General features: G+C 47.5%; 1 protein-coding gene across 6 annotated transcripts in view; it reads right to left on the reverse strand.

Moving 5' to 3' along the window:
- Positions 1–15,000, reverse strand: part of Shab (potassium voltage-gated channel shaker cognate b) — a 578,013-nt gene that overhangs the window by 256,339 nt on the left and 306,674 nt on the right. The gene's annotated exons all lie outside the window — the stretch shown is intronic.

Here is a 15,000-nt window from a genome sequence, read left to right on the forward strand (position 1 = left end):
ATAGTTTACCACGTGTGTTTTGTGATTTCTTTGCATATATATATATATATATATATGTATATATACTTTTGTGTATTCATATATCTGGGTATTAATGTATCTGTGTTCTTAAATGATTATGTATTCACGTATTGATGTAATTATGAGTTGGTATTGAATGACGACTTTTGAAGAACCCAGTGTTTATTATCAAATATTCGACTAGTTCAGCTGTTTCGTCAGGACGGCCTCTCCTCGCCATCCCACTCCCACGCTGTGGGAAGTGAGAAACCCCTGCTAGGGCCAAGTCCTGTCAATTGTGTCAATGTTCGTGTCGCCTCCCTGCCTGGCCAGGGATGTCGAGAGCCAACGCAAGAAGCGCGCAGTGGGTCCCGGGAATCGAACTCGTGACCACCTGACCACGAGTTCAACACGGTATCCACTGGGCGAGAGCGCGGCCCATGAACGGCCCCTCCAAGTAAATAATATAGTCTGGAGGCAGCCAAGACTGAGTATAAGAACACAAGAACATAAGGAGACTGCAAGAGACCCTAAGGCCTACACTAGGCAGTTCCATGTCTATTACCACCTATCATCCCCACTCCCAACCCTTCCCCACTCCCCCATCCCTACTCCTTCATCCCCACTCCCTCATCCTAACTCCGCTACCGGTAGGGAAGGCGTCACGGCCAGGGTTACCAAATTTAGCATAAATATGCTAAATTTAGCATATTTACCACCATAAAATTGTGCTATATTAATAAAAAAACATACAACAGAAACTAAACTTTATTAAGAGGAACAAAAAATTTAGCATTAATGTTGCCAATCTAAACATAATTTCAGCTGCTGTCTTTCACATTCCCGCTTGAGAAATCTGGTCACTCAGACCAAGGGCCACCTCGCGATGGGCCACCTCATCCCCGGGTGGTCACTCTTAGTCCATTCATTTCCGTGGCACTCCCCTCCCCCCCCTATCCCCCCACCCCCCGCCCGCGGTGGCGACGGGGACAGGTATGTCAGTTTGACACCAAGATGTGTGACTGGTAGGGCGGACTTCACACTCAAGAGGAGAGGTGAGAAAGTCGAAGGAGGTGGAGGTGATGGCGAAGGAGGAGGAGGAGGAGGAAGACAATTAGGAGGAGGACGAACAGGATGAGGAGGACGAACAGGATGAGGAGGACGAGGAAAGGAAGAAGAGGAGGAGGAGGAAGAGGAGGAGGAGGAAGAGGAGGAGGACGAACAGGATGAGGAGGAGAAGGAAGAGAGGAGGGCGAGGAGGAGAAAAAGGAGAAGAAGAAGGGGAGGAAGGCAAGGAGGAGGAGGAGGAGGAGGAGAGGACGAGAAAGAGGAGGAAGAGGAGAAGTAGGAGGAGGAGAGGAAGAGGAAGAGGAAGAGGAGAAGTAGGAGGAACAGGAGGAACAAGAGGAGGAAGAGGAGGAAGAGGAGGAGGCGAAGAATAAGGAGGACGAGAATGACGACGACGAGGATGAGAAAGAAGTGGAGAAGAATGAGAAAGGGGACTCTCCACCTTTATTCGCTCCAGAAGCATTTAGCTGTGGTGATGGGCGTTGGGTGGGGCCGTGGTAGGAGAGATCGAGGGAGGAGGAGGAGGAGAAGGAGGAGGAGGAGGAGGTGGAAGAGGAGGAGGAGGAGGAAGAGGAGGAGGAAGAGGAGGAGGAGGAGGAGGAGGAGGAGGAAGAGGAGGAGGAAGAGGAGGAGGAGGAGGAGGAAGAGGAGGAGGAAGAGGAAGAGGAGGAGGAGGCGGAGGAGGAGGAGGGGAATGAAAGAAAGAGGAAGTGGAAGAGGAGGAAAAGGAGAGAAAGAGGAGGAAGAGCAGAAGAAAAATGAGGAAGTGAAGGAGAAAGAAGTGGATAAGGAGAGAGATTTGACGGTGCAGGAGCAGGTGGAGTTGGAGGAGAAGGTGGAGGAGGTGGTGGAAGAGAAGGAGGAGGAGGTGGTGGAAGAGAAGGAGGAGAAGGAGGTGGTGGAAGAGAAAGAGGAGGAGGTGGAGGAGGAGGAGGAGGAGGAGGAGGAGGAGGAGGAGGAGGAGGAGGAGGAAACGGGAGGAAGAGGAGGAGGGACTGGGTGAAGAGAGGGGTAGGAAAATGGAGGAACAGAAGGATGAAAAGAAAAATATATGAAGTAAGAAAATTATGTATACATAATACACATACAAGCATGTTTATTTTTCATCTACATATTTTCAAGAACAAAAACTCCCACTCCCCACTAAGGAGGGAGGTAGAGAGCGAGAGAGAGAGAGCGAGAGAGAGAGAGAGAGAGAGAGAGAGAGAGAGAGAGAGAGAGAGAGAGAGAGAGAGAGAGAGAGAGAGAGAGAGAGAGAGAGAGAGAGAGAGAGAGAGAGAGGAGAAGACAGAGAGAGAGAGAGAGAGAGAGAGAGAGAGAGAGAGAGAGAGAGAGAGAGAGAGAGAGAGAGAGAGAGAGAGAACCGCTCCGCAAGGACAAAAACGTCATCAAGTACGTCTATGGAAGAGAAGTGTCTCAAGGCGTAATCCTTGAAGAAAGAGTCATCGAACTGTGAGATCGGGATCAGGAGTTATGACCTCGGCCACTTCCGCGAAGCGGGTTTTTTCACTTCGACAAGTTATTCACCAAAGGCGCTTTCGCTCTCTCTCTCTCTCTCTCTCTCTCTTTCTATCACTGTCATTCTTACTCTCTCTCTCGCCCCCTCTCTCTTTCTCTCCGCCTTCTCTTCCTCTTTCCCACCCCCTCTCTCTCTCCCCTTCTCTCTCGCCCCCCTCTCTCTCCCTTTCTTTCCCCCCTCTCTCTCTATCTCTCTTTCACTCTTTCCATCTCCCTCAGTCTTCCTCTCTGTCTCGTCCTCTCTCTCCTTCTTTCTCCCTCCCTCTCCCTTTCTCGCCCACTCTTTTTCTCTCCCCCTCTCCCTCTTTCTCTCTTCCTCTCCCTTCCCTTCCTCTCTCTCCCTCCCTCCTCCCTGACCTCCCTCTCTCTTCCTCTCCACCCCCCTCTCTCTCTCTCTCTCTCTCTCTCTCTCTCTCTAGCCCTCCCCCCGCGTGCTTGTTTGTCCGTTTCGCAGTCACAGAATCAGCTGCACAAGGCTGCTCAAGCAGCAAAACATTTCAGCTTCATTTCGTATCTCCCTTTGATGGCGCAAGTAAACTTCAAAACAGACCTTGTCGGCCGGGTTCGAAGCGCTCATGTTGAAAGCTTCGAAGCTGTGTATTAACGGTCTATCTGTTCCTTGTGACAAGTGACCTGCTTGCATTGTCTCGCTGTGTTTGTTTCTGTGCATGTGTGTGTGTACGTGTGTGTGTGTACGTGTGTGTGTGTACGTGTGTGTGTGTGTGTGTGTGTGCGCGTGTGTGTTGTGTGTGTACGTGTGTGTGTGTACGTGTGTGTGTGTGTGTGTGTGTGTGTGTGCGCGTGTGTGTTGTGTGTGTGTTTGCATATATACACATAAGCAGGCATGTAAACCTTCTAAATACCATTTTGTTATTGAGGAAAAGTTGAGTTGGAAGATGGGGTTGACTAGTGTTGAGTGGGTGGGATGAGAGTGGTTGGAAGGGGCGTGGGGAGAGGGATTAGGGACTGTAGACATTATAGTCTGATATAGTGCTTCTTGAGAAAAGGATGAGGAAGAGAGGGAGGAAGAGGAAGAGGAATAGGAGGAGGAGGAAGAGAAAGAGGACGATAAAGAGGAGGAGGAGTAGGAGAAGGAAGAGAAGGAGGACGAAAAAGAGGAGGAGGAGGAAGAGGAGGAAGAGGAAGAGGAAAAGAAAGAGGACGAGAAAGAGGAAGATGAAGAGGAGGAAGAGGAAGAGGAGAAAGAGGAAGAGGAGGAGGAATAAGAGGAAGAGGAAGAGGAAGAGGAGGAAAAGAAAGAGGAAGAAGCTGAGGGGAAGAACCCAGGTGACCGGGCGTGGTGGGTAGTTTGGGCGGCCCCTCGTGGGTTCTGAGAGAGAATCTGGACATAGCAACACCCATGGGCGTGAGGGTCGGGCGTGAGGGACGGGCGTAAAGGTCTCAGTCAGAAGATAACTCAATCAGGGCAAGTGGAAGTGGAAGCGAAGAGTGATGGAGGCTTCTTCCAGAAGTCTTTTGTTCTTTCCAGCTTTCCATATTCCAGGGCCTTTCCAGAGACGTTCTCGGCATGAAACTCTCTCAAGAAAAAGGGGTTTAGGTTTTTTTATATATATATTTTATTATTCTGAAACAGAAAGGAATAAATTTGTGGTGACTTATTCATAATCCAGACACTTTCTGGAAACGCTCTTAAAGAAAACGGGATACGGTGGCTTTGCAAAATAATGTTACGGTTAGAAAACAAGGCCGACTGTTTTTGAGATGAGGAGAGGGGGAAGTTGAGGGATGGTAGTGGTTCTGAATGTATGTGTATGTGCATGTGTAAGTATATGGGTATGGGTTTGTGCATATGTATGTATGTGTATGTGTATATGTTTGTGTATATGAGTGTGTATGTGTATTCACTTGGTCTTTTGGATCACGTGTTCGACTCGTGATCGACAGCTATTTCCCTCCTGGAAGAGAGCTCAGAGCTCGTAGGTCCGATCTATGGGTAATGCTATGACCTCTCACACACACACACACACCCAACTCCCCGCCCACGAGAGTCAGAGTAACGACCCGAAGCGCAGCTGTACCGAAATTAATTTCGGCCCTGGGCAGGATTCGAACCAAGCACTACGCGCACCATCATGCTAGTAGTTCATCGTTCTACCAACTGCGCCACCGAGTGAGTGTGTGTGTGTGTGTGTGTGTGTGTGTGTGTGTGTGTGTGTGTGTGTGTGTGTGTGTGTGTGTGTGTGTGTGTGTGTGTGTGTGTGTGTGTGTGTGTGTGTGTGTGTGTGTGTGTGTCTGCGTTTGTAGATTTGTGGGTTTCTCCTTCCCCCTGACCTCGGACAACCTCGAATGACCTAACAGTGATTGAGGGAGCCGGAGTCCCGTCGCCGCCGCCACAGATACCTTTCACGCGATTACTCTCCAGCGCCATAAAGGTGCGCGTGTGTGTCTGTGTCCTTTTGTCTCTGAGTCTCGGAGACCTGTGTCGCCTGGGTCTCTCTCTCTCTCTCTCTCTCTCTCTCTCTCTCTCTCTCTCTCTCTCTCTCTCTCTCTCTCTCTCTCTTTCTCCCTTCTGTGAGACCCTCTTATCTTTTGCTCTCACTCTTTCATTCTCGCGCTTTCACTCAGTCACTCACTAGCACTCACTTGGTCACTCACAGTTTTACTCCTTCTCACTCTCTATCTCTCTCACCCCTCTCTCCTAAGCAGTATCTTAAACTTTCATTGTTTCTGCATCGAAAATACTAGAATAGCATGTCATTTACCAACCACATAATTCGGTCAATTGTTTTTCTTTACGTCATAATAAAACCTCTTATAGTACAAATTCACCCTACATTTCTCACTACGTTCCTCGTGTCTCCAAACGTTTAGGATTTGTTAAAAAATGACCCATGAATCTATTTTCTCCAAAAAAATGGAGAATGAAGATTGCAAGCTTGAAACTTGTCTAGGAGGGAAGCTAAACCTAGGAATGTACATATAACCTCATATGTATATTAACCAACCGCAACATCTGCGGCTACTCCGTCTTGGATCCGTGCCGGTTACAGACTGACTAACTGCGCCCCCGCACGCTTCCGTCGTCGCGTGGGCTCGCGAGCGACTAGGCGAGGGGATGTGCCAACTTGACACAGTCGTGCATGGTGAAACAGCGTCGCCGTTGTGTCGCCATCGGGAGTGTCACATCTTATGTAATGCTGACACGGGAGTTTGTGTCATCATCTTGCGACAGTGATTAAGCGATGCTTTGACCAACTCCAGTAGTTAGATTATAATGAATACATAATGTGTATCTAATGAATACATAAAGGCTATATAATGGATAGATAATAGACACAAAACACAGAAACTGGTTGTTTCTTTGAAACGGGTTGTTTCTTTGCTACTTCTCATCCCCGAGTCATAAGTAACGAACCGACGAGTAACCCTGTGGTAACAGACGCGTTACTGGTAACGGAAATGGCATCTATGTATCTCTTACGCCTGGTCGACTCTGTGGGCAGAATCGAGCGGGTCGCGGTTCGTCGGGGAGGGTCTGAGGAGCTTTTTGATAAGAATAATTTCCCTTGTAATCTCGTCCTTTCCTGGCGCCCCCCCAATCTCTCTCTCTCTCTCTCTCTCTCTCTCTCTTCCCCCCTCTCTCTCTCTCTTCCCCCCTCACTCTCTCTCTTCCCCCCTCACTCTCTCTCTTCCCCCCTCACTCTCTCTCTTCCCCCCTCACTCTCTCTCTTCCCCCTCACTCTCTCTCTTTCCCCCCCTCTCTCTCTTCCCCCCTCTCCCTCTCTCTCTTCCCCCCTCTCTCTCTCTTCCCCCCTCTCTCTCTCTTCCCCCCTCTCTCTCTCTTCCCCCCTCTCTCTCTCTTCCCCCTCTCTCTCTCTTCCCCCCTCTCTCTCTCTCTTCCCCCCCTCACTCTCTCTCTTCCCCCCTCTCTCTCTCTTCCCCCCCTCTCTCTCTCTCTTTTTTTTTTTTTTGTGCCCAGTTGCCAGGTCCGGAACTAAATCCTGCCTCAGTCCTTCCTTCCTCTCTTCCTCGTCTTCCTCAACCTCTCTCTTTACTTTTACTCCATTCTCTTTCTTCCATTTCTCTTTTCCTGCCCTTCTATATTTTGCAGTTTCGTTCCTCTCTCCCTCTTCTTCCATATCTCTACTTTTAATATTTTCTCTTTTTTTTTTCTACTTTTACGTTCTCCCATTTTCTTGTCTTTTGTAATATCATTTTGCCTCTTCATTCTGAATATATAGTTTTCTTCTTTCCTTTTCCTCTTTCTCTTCCTTTTCTTCATCCTATTTCCTTCTTTCTTTTATTCCTTCTCTTCTTCCTCTTCCTGTGTTTCTTCATCCTCTTCTTCTTTTTCTTTTTCTTCCCTTTTCTCTTCTCTTTTTCCTACTCCCTTTGTCCTCCTCCTCCTCCTCTTCCTCCTCCTTCTCACCCACTTTTTCATCTCCTTTTTATCTTCTTTCTCCTTCTCCTCCCCTCCTCCTCATCATCTTCCTACACCTCCTACTCCCCCTCCTCCTCCTCCTTCTCCTCCTCTTCATCCTACACCTCTTCCTCTTCCTCCTTCTCTTCGTACTTTACCTCGTCCCTCACTTCTGTCATCCAATTACTCTTCAATTTTCGTTCATCGATCTCTCTGCATCCTACTCCTCCTCCTCCTCCTCTTCCTCTTCCTATCCCTCCTTTTCCTATTCCTCTTCCTCTTCCTATTCCTCCCTTTCCTATTCCTCCCCTCTTCTTATTCTTCCTCCTCTTTCTATTCCTCTTCTTATTCTTCCTCCTCATCTTCCTATTCCTCATCTTCCTCCTCACCCCCTTTTCCTCTTCCTCTTCCTCTTCCTCTTCCCCCTCCACCTCCTCCTCCTCCTCTTCCTACTCCTCCTCAACCTCCTCCTCTTCCCCTTCCTTCTTCTCGTTCTCCTCCTCCTCGTCTTCCTCTCCTTCCTATACCTAGTTTTGTTTCCCAACTCGTTCTTTTTTCATTCACATATGCTGTGGCGACCGACTTTTCATATTCTATTCTGTCTAAAGCCAAATAATCTGCGCGGGTCCAGTCTTCAGTTGAATAGAATCATCGTTATGTTGACGAAGTTCCTCCCCTCCTCCTCCTCCTCTTCTTTCACCCCTCCTACTCTTCCACCTCTCCTACTCTTTCACCCATCCTTCTCTTCCACCCCTCCTCCTCCTTCCTCCTTCTCTCCCTCTCCTTCTTTCTCCCCCTCCTCCTTCATTCTAACCCTCCTCCTTCATTCCCCCCTCCTCCTTGATTCTCCCCCTCCTTCATTCTCTCCCTCTTCCTGCCCTCCTCCTCCTCCTGCCCTCCTCCTCCTCCTCCTCCTCCTTCTCCTCCTGCCCCTCCCCCTTTCGATTTTTTTTTCTTCAGTTTCCCTCATTGCTTATGATCATAATTTTTCTTTCTTTTGGTGTCGATAATTCATTAATACAGTCTTCTTGCGGGCGGATATTTTTTTTTTTATCTATTCTTTTATTCAATATTTGTTGGATAATAAAGTGGAATGGTACTCTTTTATCGGCCAGCCCCAAACCCCCGTCAGATATGAATTATGCATATTTACTACAAGTTGACTTTATCAATATTTTTAATTTTCTGAATCAAAATTCGATTCCGAGTATAAAGGTGTAGCGTGTGAGTCGGGTTGGGTTAGTTACGGGGCCTTCTATTGATTAATTTTTTTTTATTATTTTTATTTATTTATTTTTGGGGGGGAGGGGGGCGCAAGGAATTTTTTTTATTTGCGAGGTACAGCACAGCAGTGGGATCTCCCTCTCTTCCCCTTAAAAATTATAAACAAACAGTTCCCTTCCGTTACTTCATTGTTTTGCTGAGGTGAAAATCGGTGGACGGGACATGAAAATTATGCGAATTTATTCTCTCTCTCTCTCTCTCTCTCTCTCTCTCTCTCTCTCTCTCTCTCTCTCTCTCTCTCTCTCTCTCTCTCTCTCTCTCTCTCTCTCTGTCTCTCTCGGTTCCTACCTACTTCTCCTTCTTTTCCTCCCTCACCCTCGTCTCTCTTCCACCACCTCCTCCTCCTCCTCCTCCTCCTCTCTCTTCTTTATTCTCTCCCGTTCTCTCCTTTTCTATGTATGTGTGTGTGTGTGTGTGTGTGTGTGTGTGTGTGTGTGTGTGTGTGTGTGTGTGTGTGTGTGTGTGTGTGTGTGTGTGTGTGTGTCTATGTGTGTGTTACATGAGTGTGTTTGTCTTAGCTATTCCTACTTGATCAGACGTGTACACACTCAGTTATTCTGGCATCTGTCCCATTCTTATTATCGACAAATGAATGCATATTGGATCAAATATTTATCATCATCGAGGGGGCGGGGAAGAAGAGGGGAGGAGAGAGCGGGAAGACGGAAGAGGGGCGAAAAAAAGGGGGAAATAAAGAGAGAGGGAAATATGAGGAAGGAGAGAGGAAGGGGAGAGGAAGGAGAGAGGAAGGACAGAAAGGAACAGGAGAGGAAGGAGAGAGGAAGGAGAGAAGAAGGGGAAAGGAGGGAAAGAAGAAGGAGAGAGGAAGGAGAGATGAAGGAGAGAAGAAGGAGAGAGGAAGGGGAAAGGGGGGAGAGAGGAAAGGGAAAGGAAGGAGATAAGAAGGTAAGAGGAAAGAGATAGGAAGAAAAGAAGAGAGAAATAGAAGGAAAAAGGAAAGAGAGGAAGCAGATAGGAAGGAGATAGGAAGGGGAGAGGAAGGAGAGAGGAAAGGGGGAGGAGAAAGGAAGGAAAAGAGAAATAGATAGAGGAAGGAAAGAGGAAAGAGAGAGAGGAAGGAAAGAGGAAAGAGAGAGGAAGGAGAGAGGAAGGAGATAGGAAGGAGAGAGGAAGGGGAGTAGAAGGAGAGAGGAAAGAGAGAGGAAAGAGAGAGGAAGGAAAAGAGAAAGAGATAGAGGAAGGAAAGAGGAAAGAGAGAGAGGAAGGAGAGAGGAAGGAACGAGAACAAAGATGACAAGGGGGAAGAGACGAAGGGAGTGAGAAAGGTAAAAGAGACATAAAGGAAGAGAGAAGGAGGGGGAGAGGAAGGGGAAGGAAAGAGGGGACAAGAGTAAAGAGAGGGGAAGGCAAAGAGGTAAGTGGGAAGAGAAGAAAAGGGAAATGGAAAAGGGAAAGGGGAAGGGAAGAGGAAGAGCGGAAAGGGAAAAGGGAAAGGAAAGAGGGGAAAAGTGACAGGGGAAAGGGAAAACGAAAGGGGAAATGAAAAAGTAAGAGGGAAAGGAAAAAAAAGGGGAAATGGGAAAGGGAAATAGGAAAGGGGAAAGGAAAATGGGAGAGGGGAATGGCAAATGGGAGAGGGGAATAGAAGTGGGAAAGGGGAATAGAAATGGGAAAGGGGAAGAGGAAAAGGGAGAGGAAAAAGAGGAAAAGGGAGAGGGGAATGGGTGAGGGGAAAAGGGTGAGGAGAAAAGGGTGAGGGGAAAGGGTGAGGGGAAAGGGTGAGGGGAAAGGGTGAGGGGAAAGGGTGAGGGGAAAGGGTGAGGGGAAAGGGTGAGAGGGGAAAAGGGTGAGGGGGAACAAGGGAGAGGGGGAACAAGGGTGAGGGGAAATGGGAGAGGGGAAAGGGAGAGGGGAAAAGGGTGAGGGGAAAAGGGTGAGGGGAAAAGAGTGAGGGGAAAAGGGTGAGGGGAAAGGGAAGAGGGGAGAGGGAGAAGCTAAAGGGAGAACAGAAAAAGGGGCGCAAGAAAGTAAAATGAAAAGGGAAGAAGGAAAGGACACAAGACAGGGAAGAGGGAAGGCAGGCAGGAAAAACAAGACAGAAGAGGAAAAAAGAAGAAGGAAGGGATAGGAGAGAGAGACGGGGGAGAGGAGAGAGAGAGGGGGAGAGAGGGAACTGAGGAGAGAGAAAGTGGATACGGAGATGAGAGTGGAGAGGGAAAGAGAGAGGCAAGAGAGGAGAGGTGAGGGAGGACGGGGGATGGGGGATGGGGGATGGGGGAGGGGGAGAGGGGATTGTGGAGGAGGAGGGGAGGGGGGTTGTGAAGGGGGAGGGGGGAGGGGAGAGGGGAGAAAGGAGAGGGGAGAGAGGTGTCAGTGGAATAGGGAAAAGGGGATCAGTAGAAAGGGGATATGGAGAGGGGAGAGAGGAGGGGGAGAGGGGAAAGGGGGGAGGGAGAGGGGAGAAGGGGGGTCAGAGGAAGAGTAGAGAAGAGATATGGAGAGGTGAGAGGGGAAGGGGAGAGGGGAAGGGGAGAGGGGAAGGGGAGAGTGGAAGGGGAGAGTGGAAGAGGGGAAAGGGAGACGGGAAGAGGGGAAAGGGAGACGGGAAGAGGGGAAGTGAAGTTCATTAACTCCAAAGACCATCAAACCTTATACCGAGACTGTCTTCCCTCTCCTCGTTATATTTGGTCTGATCCGTTCTTTCTTTTTGTTTTCCTCCCTTTCGTACCGTGTGGCACTGTTCCATCCACTTGCACTGACGCCTGGCGATTTTATTCGTCTCTGTGTAGCAAAGCGTCCTGCTCTCTTCCGCCTCTCTCTGCCTCTCTTTCGTCTCTCTTCTAGACTAAGTTTTCAATTCCCACTCTCCCCTCACAGCTCTCTTTCTCTTCCTCCTCCTCCTCCTCATTCTCCTTCTCTTTCCCTCCTACTCCTTCTCTCTTAGTCCTTCCTTCCTCCTCATTCCCTCCTTGTTCTCTCAATCTCATTCTCTTCCTTCCTTCCTCCTCATTCCCTCCTTGTTCTCTCCCTCTCATTCCTTGTCCTTCTCATTCTCTTCCTTCCTTCCTCCTCATTCCCTCCTTGTTCTCTCCTTCTCATTCCTTATCCTTCTCATTCTCTTCCTTCCCTCCTCCTCATTCCCTCCTTGTTCTCTCCTTCTCATTCCTTGTCCTTCTCATTCTCTTCCTTCCTTCCTCCTTCTCATTCTCTTCCTTCCCTCTTCCTCATTCCCTCCTTGTTCTCTCCTTCTCATTCCTTTTCCTTCTCATTCTCTTCCTTCCTTCCTCCTCATTCCCTCCTTGTTCTCTCCTTCTCATTCCTTGTCCTTCTCATTCTCTTCCTTCCCTCCTCCTCATTCCCTCCTTGTTCTCTCCTTCTCATTCCTTGTCCTTCTCATTCTCTTCCTTCCTTCCTCCTCATTCCCTTCTTGTTCTTTCCTTCTCATTCCTTGTCCTTCTCATTCTCTTCCTTCCCTCCTCCTCATTCCCTCCTTCTCATTCCTTATCCTTCTCATTCCCTTCCTTCCCTCCTCCTCATTCACTCCTTGTTCTCTCCTCATTCTCTTCCTTCCCTCTTCCTCATTCCCTCCTTGTTCTCTCCTTCTCATTCCTTTTCCTTCTCATTCTCTTCCTTCCTTCCTCCTCATTCCCTCCTTGTTCTCTCCTTCTCATTCCTTGTCCTTCATTCTCTTCCTTCCCTCCTCCTCATTCCCTCCTTGTTCTCTCCTTCTCATTCCTTGTCCTTCTCATTCTCTTCCTTCCTTCCTCCTCATTCCCTCCTTGTTCTCTCCTTCTCATTCCTTATCCTTCTCATTCTCTTCCTTCCCTCTTCCTCATTCCCTCCTTCTCATTCCTTATCCTTCTCATTCTCTTCCTTCCCTCCTCCTCATTCCCTCCTTGTTCTCTCCTTCTCATTCTCTTCCTTCCCTCTTCCTCATTCCCTCCTTGTTCTCTCCTTCTCATTCCTTGTCCTTCTCATTCTCTTCCTTCCTTCCTCCTCATTCCCTCCTTGTTCTCTCCTTCTCATTCCTTGTCCTTCTCATTCTCTTCCTTCCTTCCTCCTCATTCCCTCCTTGTTCTCTCCTTCTCATTCCTTATCCTTCTCATTCTCTTCCTTCCCTCCTCCTCATTCCCTCCTTGTTCTCTCCTTCTCATTCTCTTCCTTCCCTCTCCCTCATTCCCTCCTTGTTCTCTCCTTCTCATTCCTTGTCCTTCTCATTCTCTTCCTTCCTTCCTCCTCATTCCCTCCTTTTCATTCCTTATCCTTCTCATTCTCTTCCTTCCATCCTTCTCATTCCCTCCTTGTTCTCTCCTTCTCATTCCTTGTCCTCTTTCTCCTGCTTCCCTCCTCCTCTTTCTCCTTCCATCCTCCTCCTCCTCTTCCCTCTTCCCAGTTCGTTTATTCGCCCAATAAAATGCACTTTTTTTTTTCTTTAATTTGGCGAACACATTTCTTCAGTGTTGCTATGCAGCCGGTTTATGTTTGGCAAATCTCTTTGAACAGCAAGTCTTTTCTAATTTTCTTTTTTCCTTCATGTAAATTTGTGGTTTTCGCTCATTGCTACCCCAATAACCAAAATAAGTTTTGTTCTCTCAAGCTTCTACGCCAAGATAAATTAAACGGACATGAACCTACCTCCCTTCCTACCTGCAGTCATCACCACCTCTTCCATCACCACCTCTACCACCACCAACCACCACCACCACCGCCTCTACCACCACCACCTCCACCACCACCACCACCTAACAATCCAGGTACATAGGGCAAATATGACTGCTTCGGCCGCAACTCCGCTCCTCCTGGCATAAGCTCTTCACTTACTCTTTCTATTTATTCATTTTTCCCTCCGAACAGAACGCGCGTCTTAGGCCCGGAGCAGACGAGCGACTCTGTGGCGCCACACCGCAGCGTCAGTGTGTGGCGGGGATGTGGCTTCTCATAGATTTCCGTTGTTTACAAGTGTAGCCGAGCACACACTCGCCAAAGACGCTCATGTGCGCGGCTTTGCTTCTAAACAATGGAAACCTATGGGAAACCACATCCCCGCCACACAAAGACACAGTGATGTGGCGCCACAGTCGCTCGTCTGCTCCCGGTCTTAGAGTCGGTGTCATATTCATGAGTTTGTTATCTGTGGAGGATTATTTTGCGATTGTACCTTTCCTTTGTACCATGTATATTCCATTCTGGTGACTGTCGAGGCGGTTTTTATTCTGTAGGATTATGTCTTCATACTATTCAACATAATAAGAGTTCTTTTTATTTTTTTATTAATTTTTTTTTACATTTTTTTTTCTCCCGTGTGCAAATTTACTTTGTGTACCTCTTTGTTGAACATGTTCACCTTTGCTTAACATGTTCACCTTTGTTCAATATGTTCAGTTTTCTTGTATGTGTTGTTCTGCAATGACTGTGTCGTGTTCTTCCCCCCCCCCCAGGTCGGCGTCTTTTTGTGTCGTCTGTGCTTGTGCACATAGACACACAGATACACACACACACGTACACACACACGCACACACACACACACACGCACACACACACGCACACACACACACACACACACACACACACACACACACACACACACACACACACACACACATGCACGTACACACACGCACACATACATACACATGCATGTGTGCACACCTTATCATCTCTGATACCGCTAAATAGAAAGAAAAAAATAATTATAAAAATTGAAATGCTATTTTTCATGGTAAGCTTGTCCATGGGCGCTGGGGAGGATTTTTCACACAGGGCCTCGGGGGGCAGGAGGGGGTGGGGGGGGGGAAATGGCAAATGTACATCACTGACTTGTTGACTTTACGTAAAATCTAGTTTAACAGACTTTTTTCATTAAGAACATTCTAAATGTTTACATATACATCTCTCAGCTAAGGTAATCATCTGCAAGACCTTCCATCGCTACTCCCAACCCATCTGGACGTCTGTGTGCTTGTCTTCATCTCTCTGTTACATTCATATATGCTTTGGTATATTTTCATCTTGCTACTTTTTCTGTGTGTAAAGAGGTTGTGCCTCTGATGTATACCCATTCTCCTCCTGTGTGTTTAGATGTATGGTTTTCATATATACTTCTTTTGTACGTTCTCAAAGGCTTCTTTTTCTGATGTTGTTTATATATGGATTCATTTGTGTATTTGGTGTAAGAAGAATGGCAGGCAAACCGTGGTTTATGTGTACATGATTTTCTTGTATGTTTTTTTTCTGTATGCTTCAGAGAACGAGAAAAGACGAAAGGAAAGAAACAAGTAAATTTTCTCTCAAGGTCTTGTATCTATTTTCTTGGACACTGCATCTCCTTGTCCTCTCTCTCTCTCTCTCTCTCTCTCTCTCTCTCTCTCTCTCTCATATACAATCTATGTGTTAACAGATACTGAATGATCCTCGGTACACAGATATTCATCTTATCAAGCACATTAACTTATTCCCAAATTAATTCTTTGCAATTACGATCGAGACTAACAGGAGTTTGTAACTCGAACCGGAGTATGTAGCTCGATGGAAACATAATCGGAAACTAAGACACTGTCAGGCTGAGGACTCAAACCTAGCTGATACGTAACAAAAAGACATTGTCTGTCCATTTGTTACTTATTGGCTAGGTTCGAGTTCTCAGCATGACAGCGTCTCAGTTTTCGAATATGCTTCTATCGAGCTACATACTCCTGTTAATCTCGATCGTGTTTGCAAGAAATGAAAATGGAAATAAGTTAATGTGGTTGATAAGATGAATATCTATGTGTGTATGAGTCTGTGCGTGT

This window comes from Oratosquilla oratoria, chromosome 27, assembly GCF_046742065.1.
Source record: "Oratosquilla oratoria isolate Oo_2021 chromosome 27, ASM4674206v1, whole genome shotgun sequence".
Taxonomy (NCBI): domain Eukaryota; kingdom Metazoa; phylum Arthropoda; class Malacostraca; order Stomatopoda; family Squillidae; genus Oratosquilla; species Oratosquilla oratoria.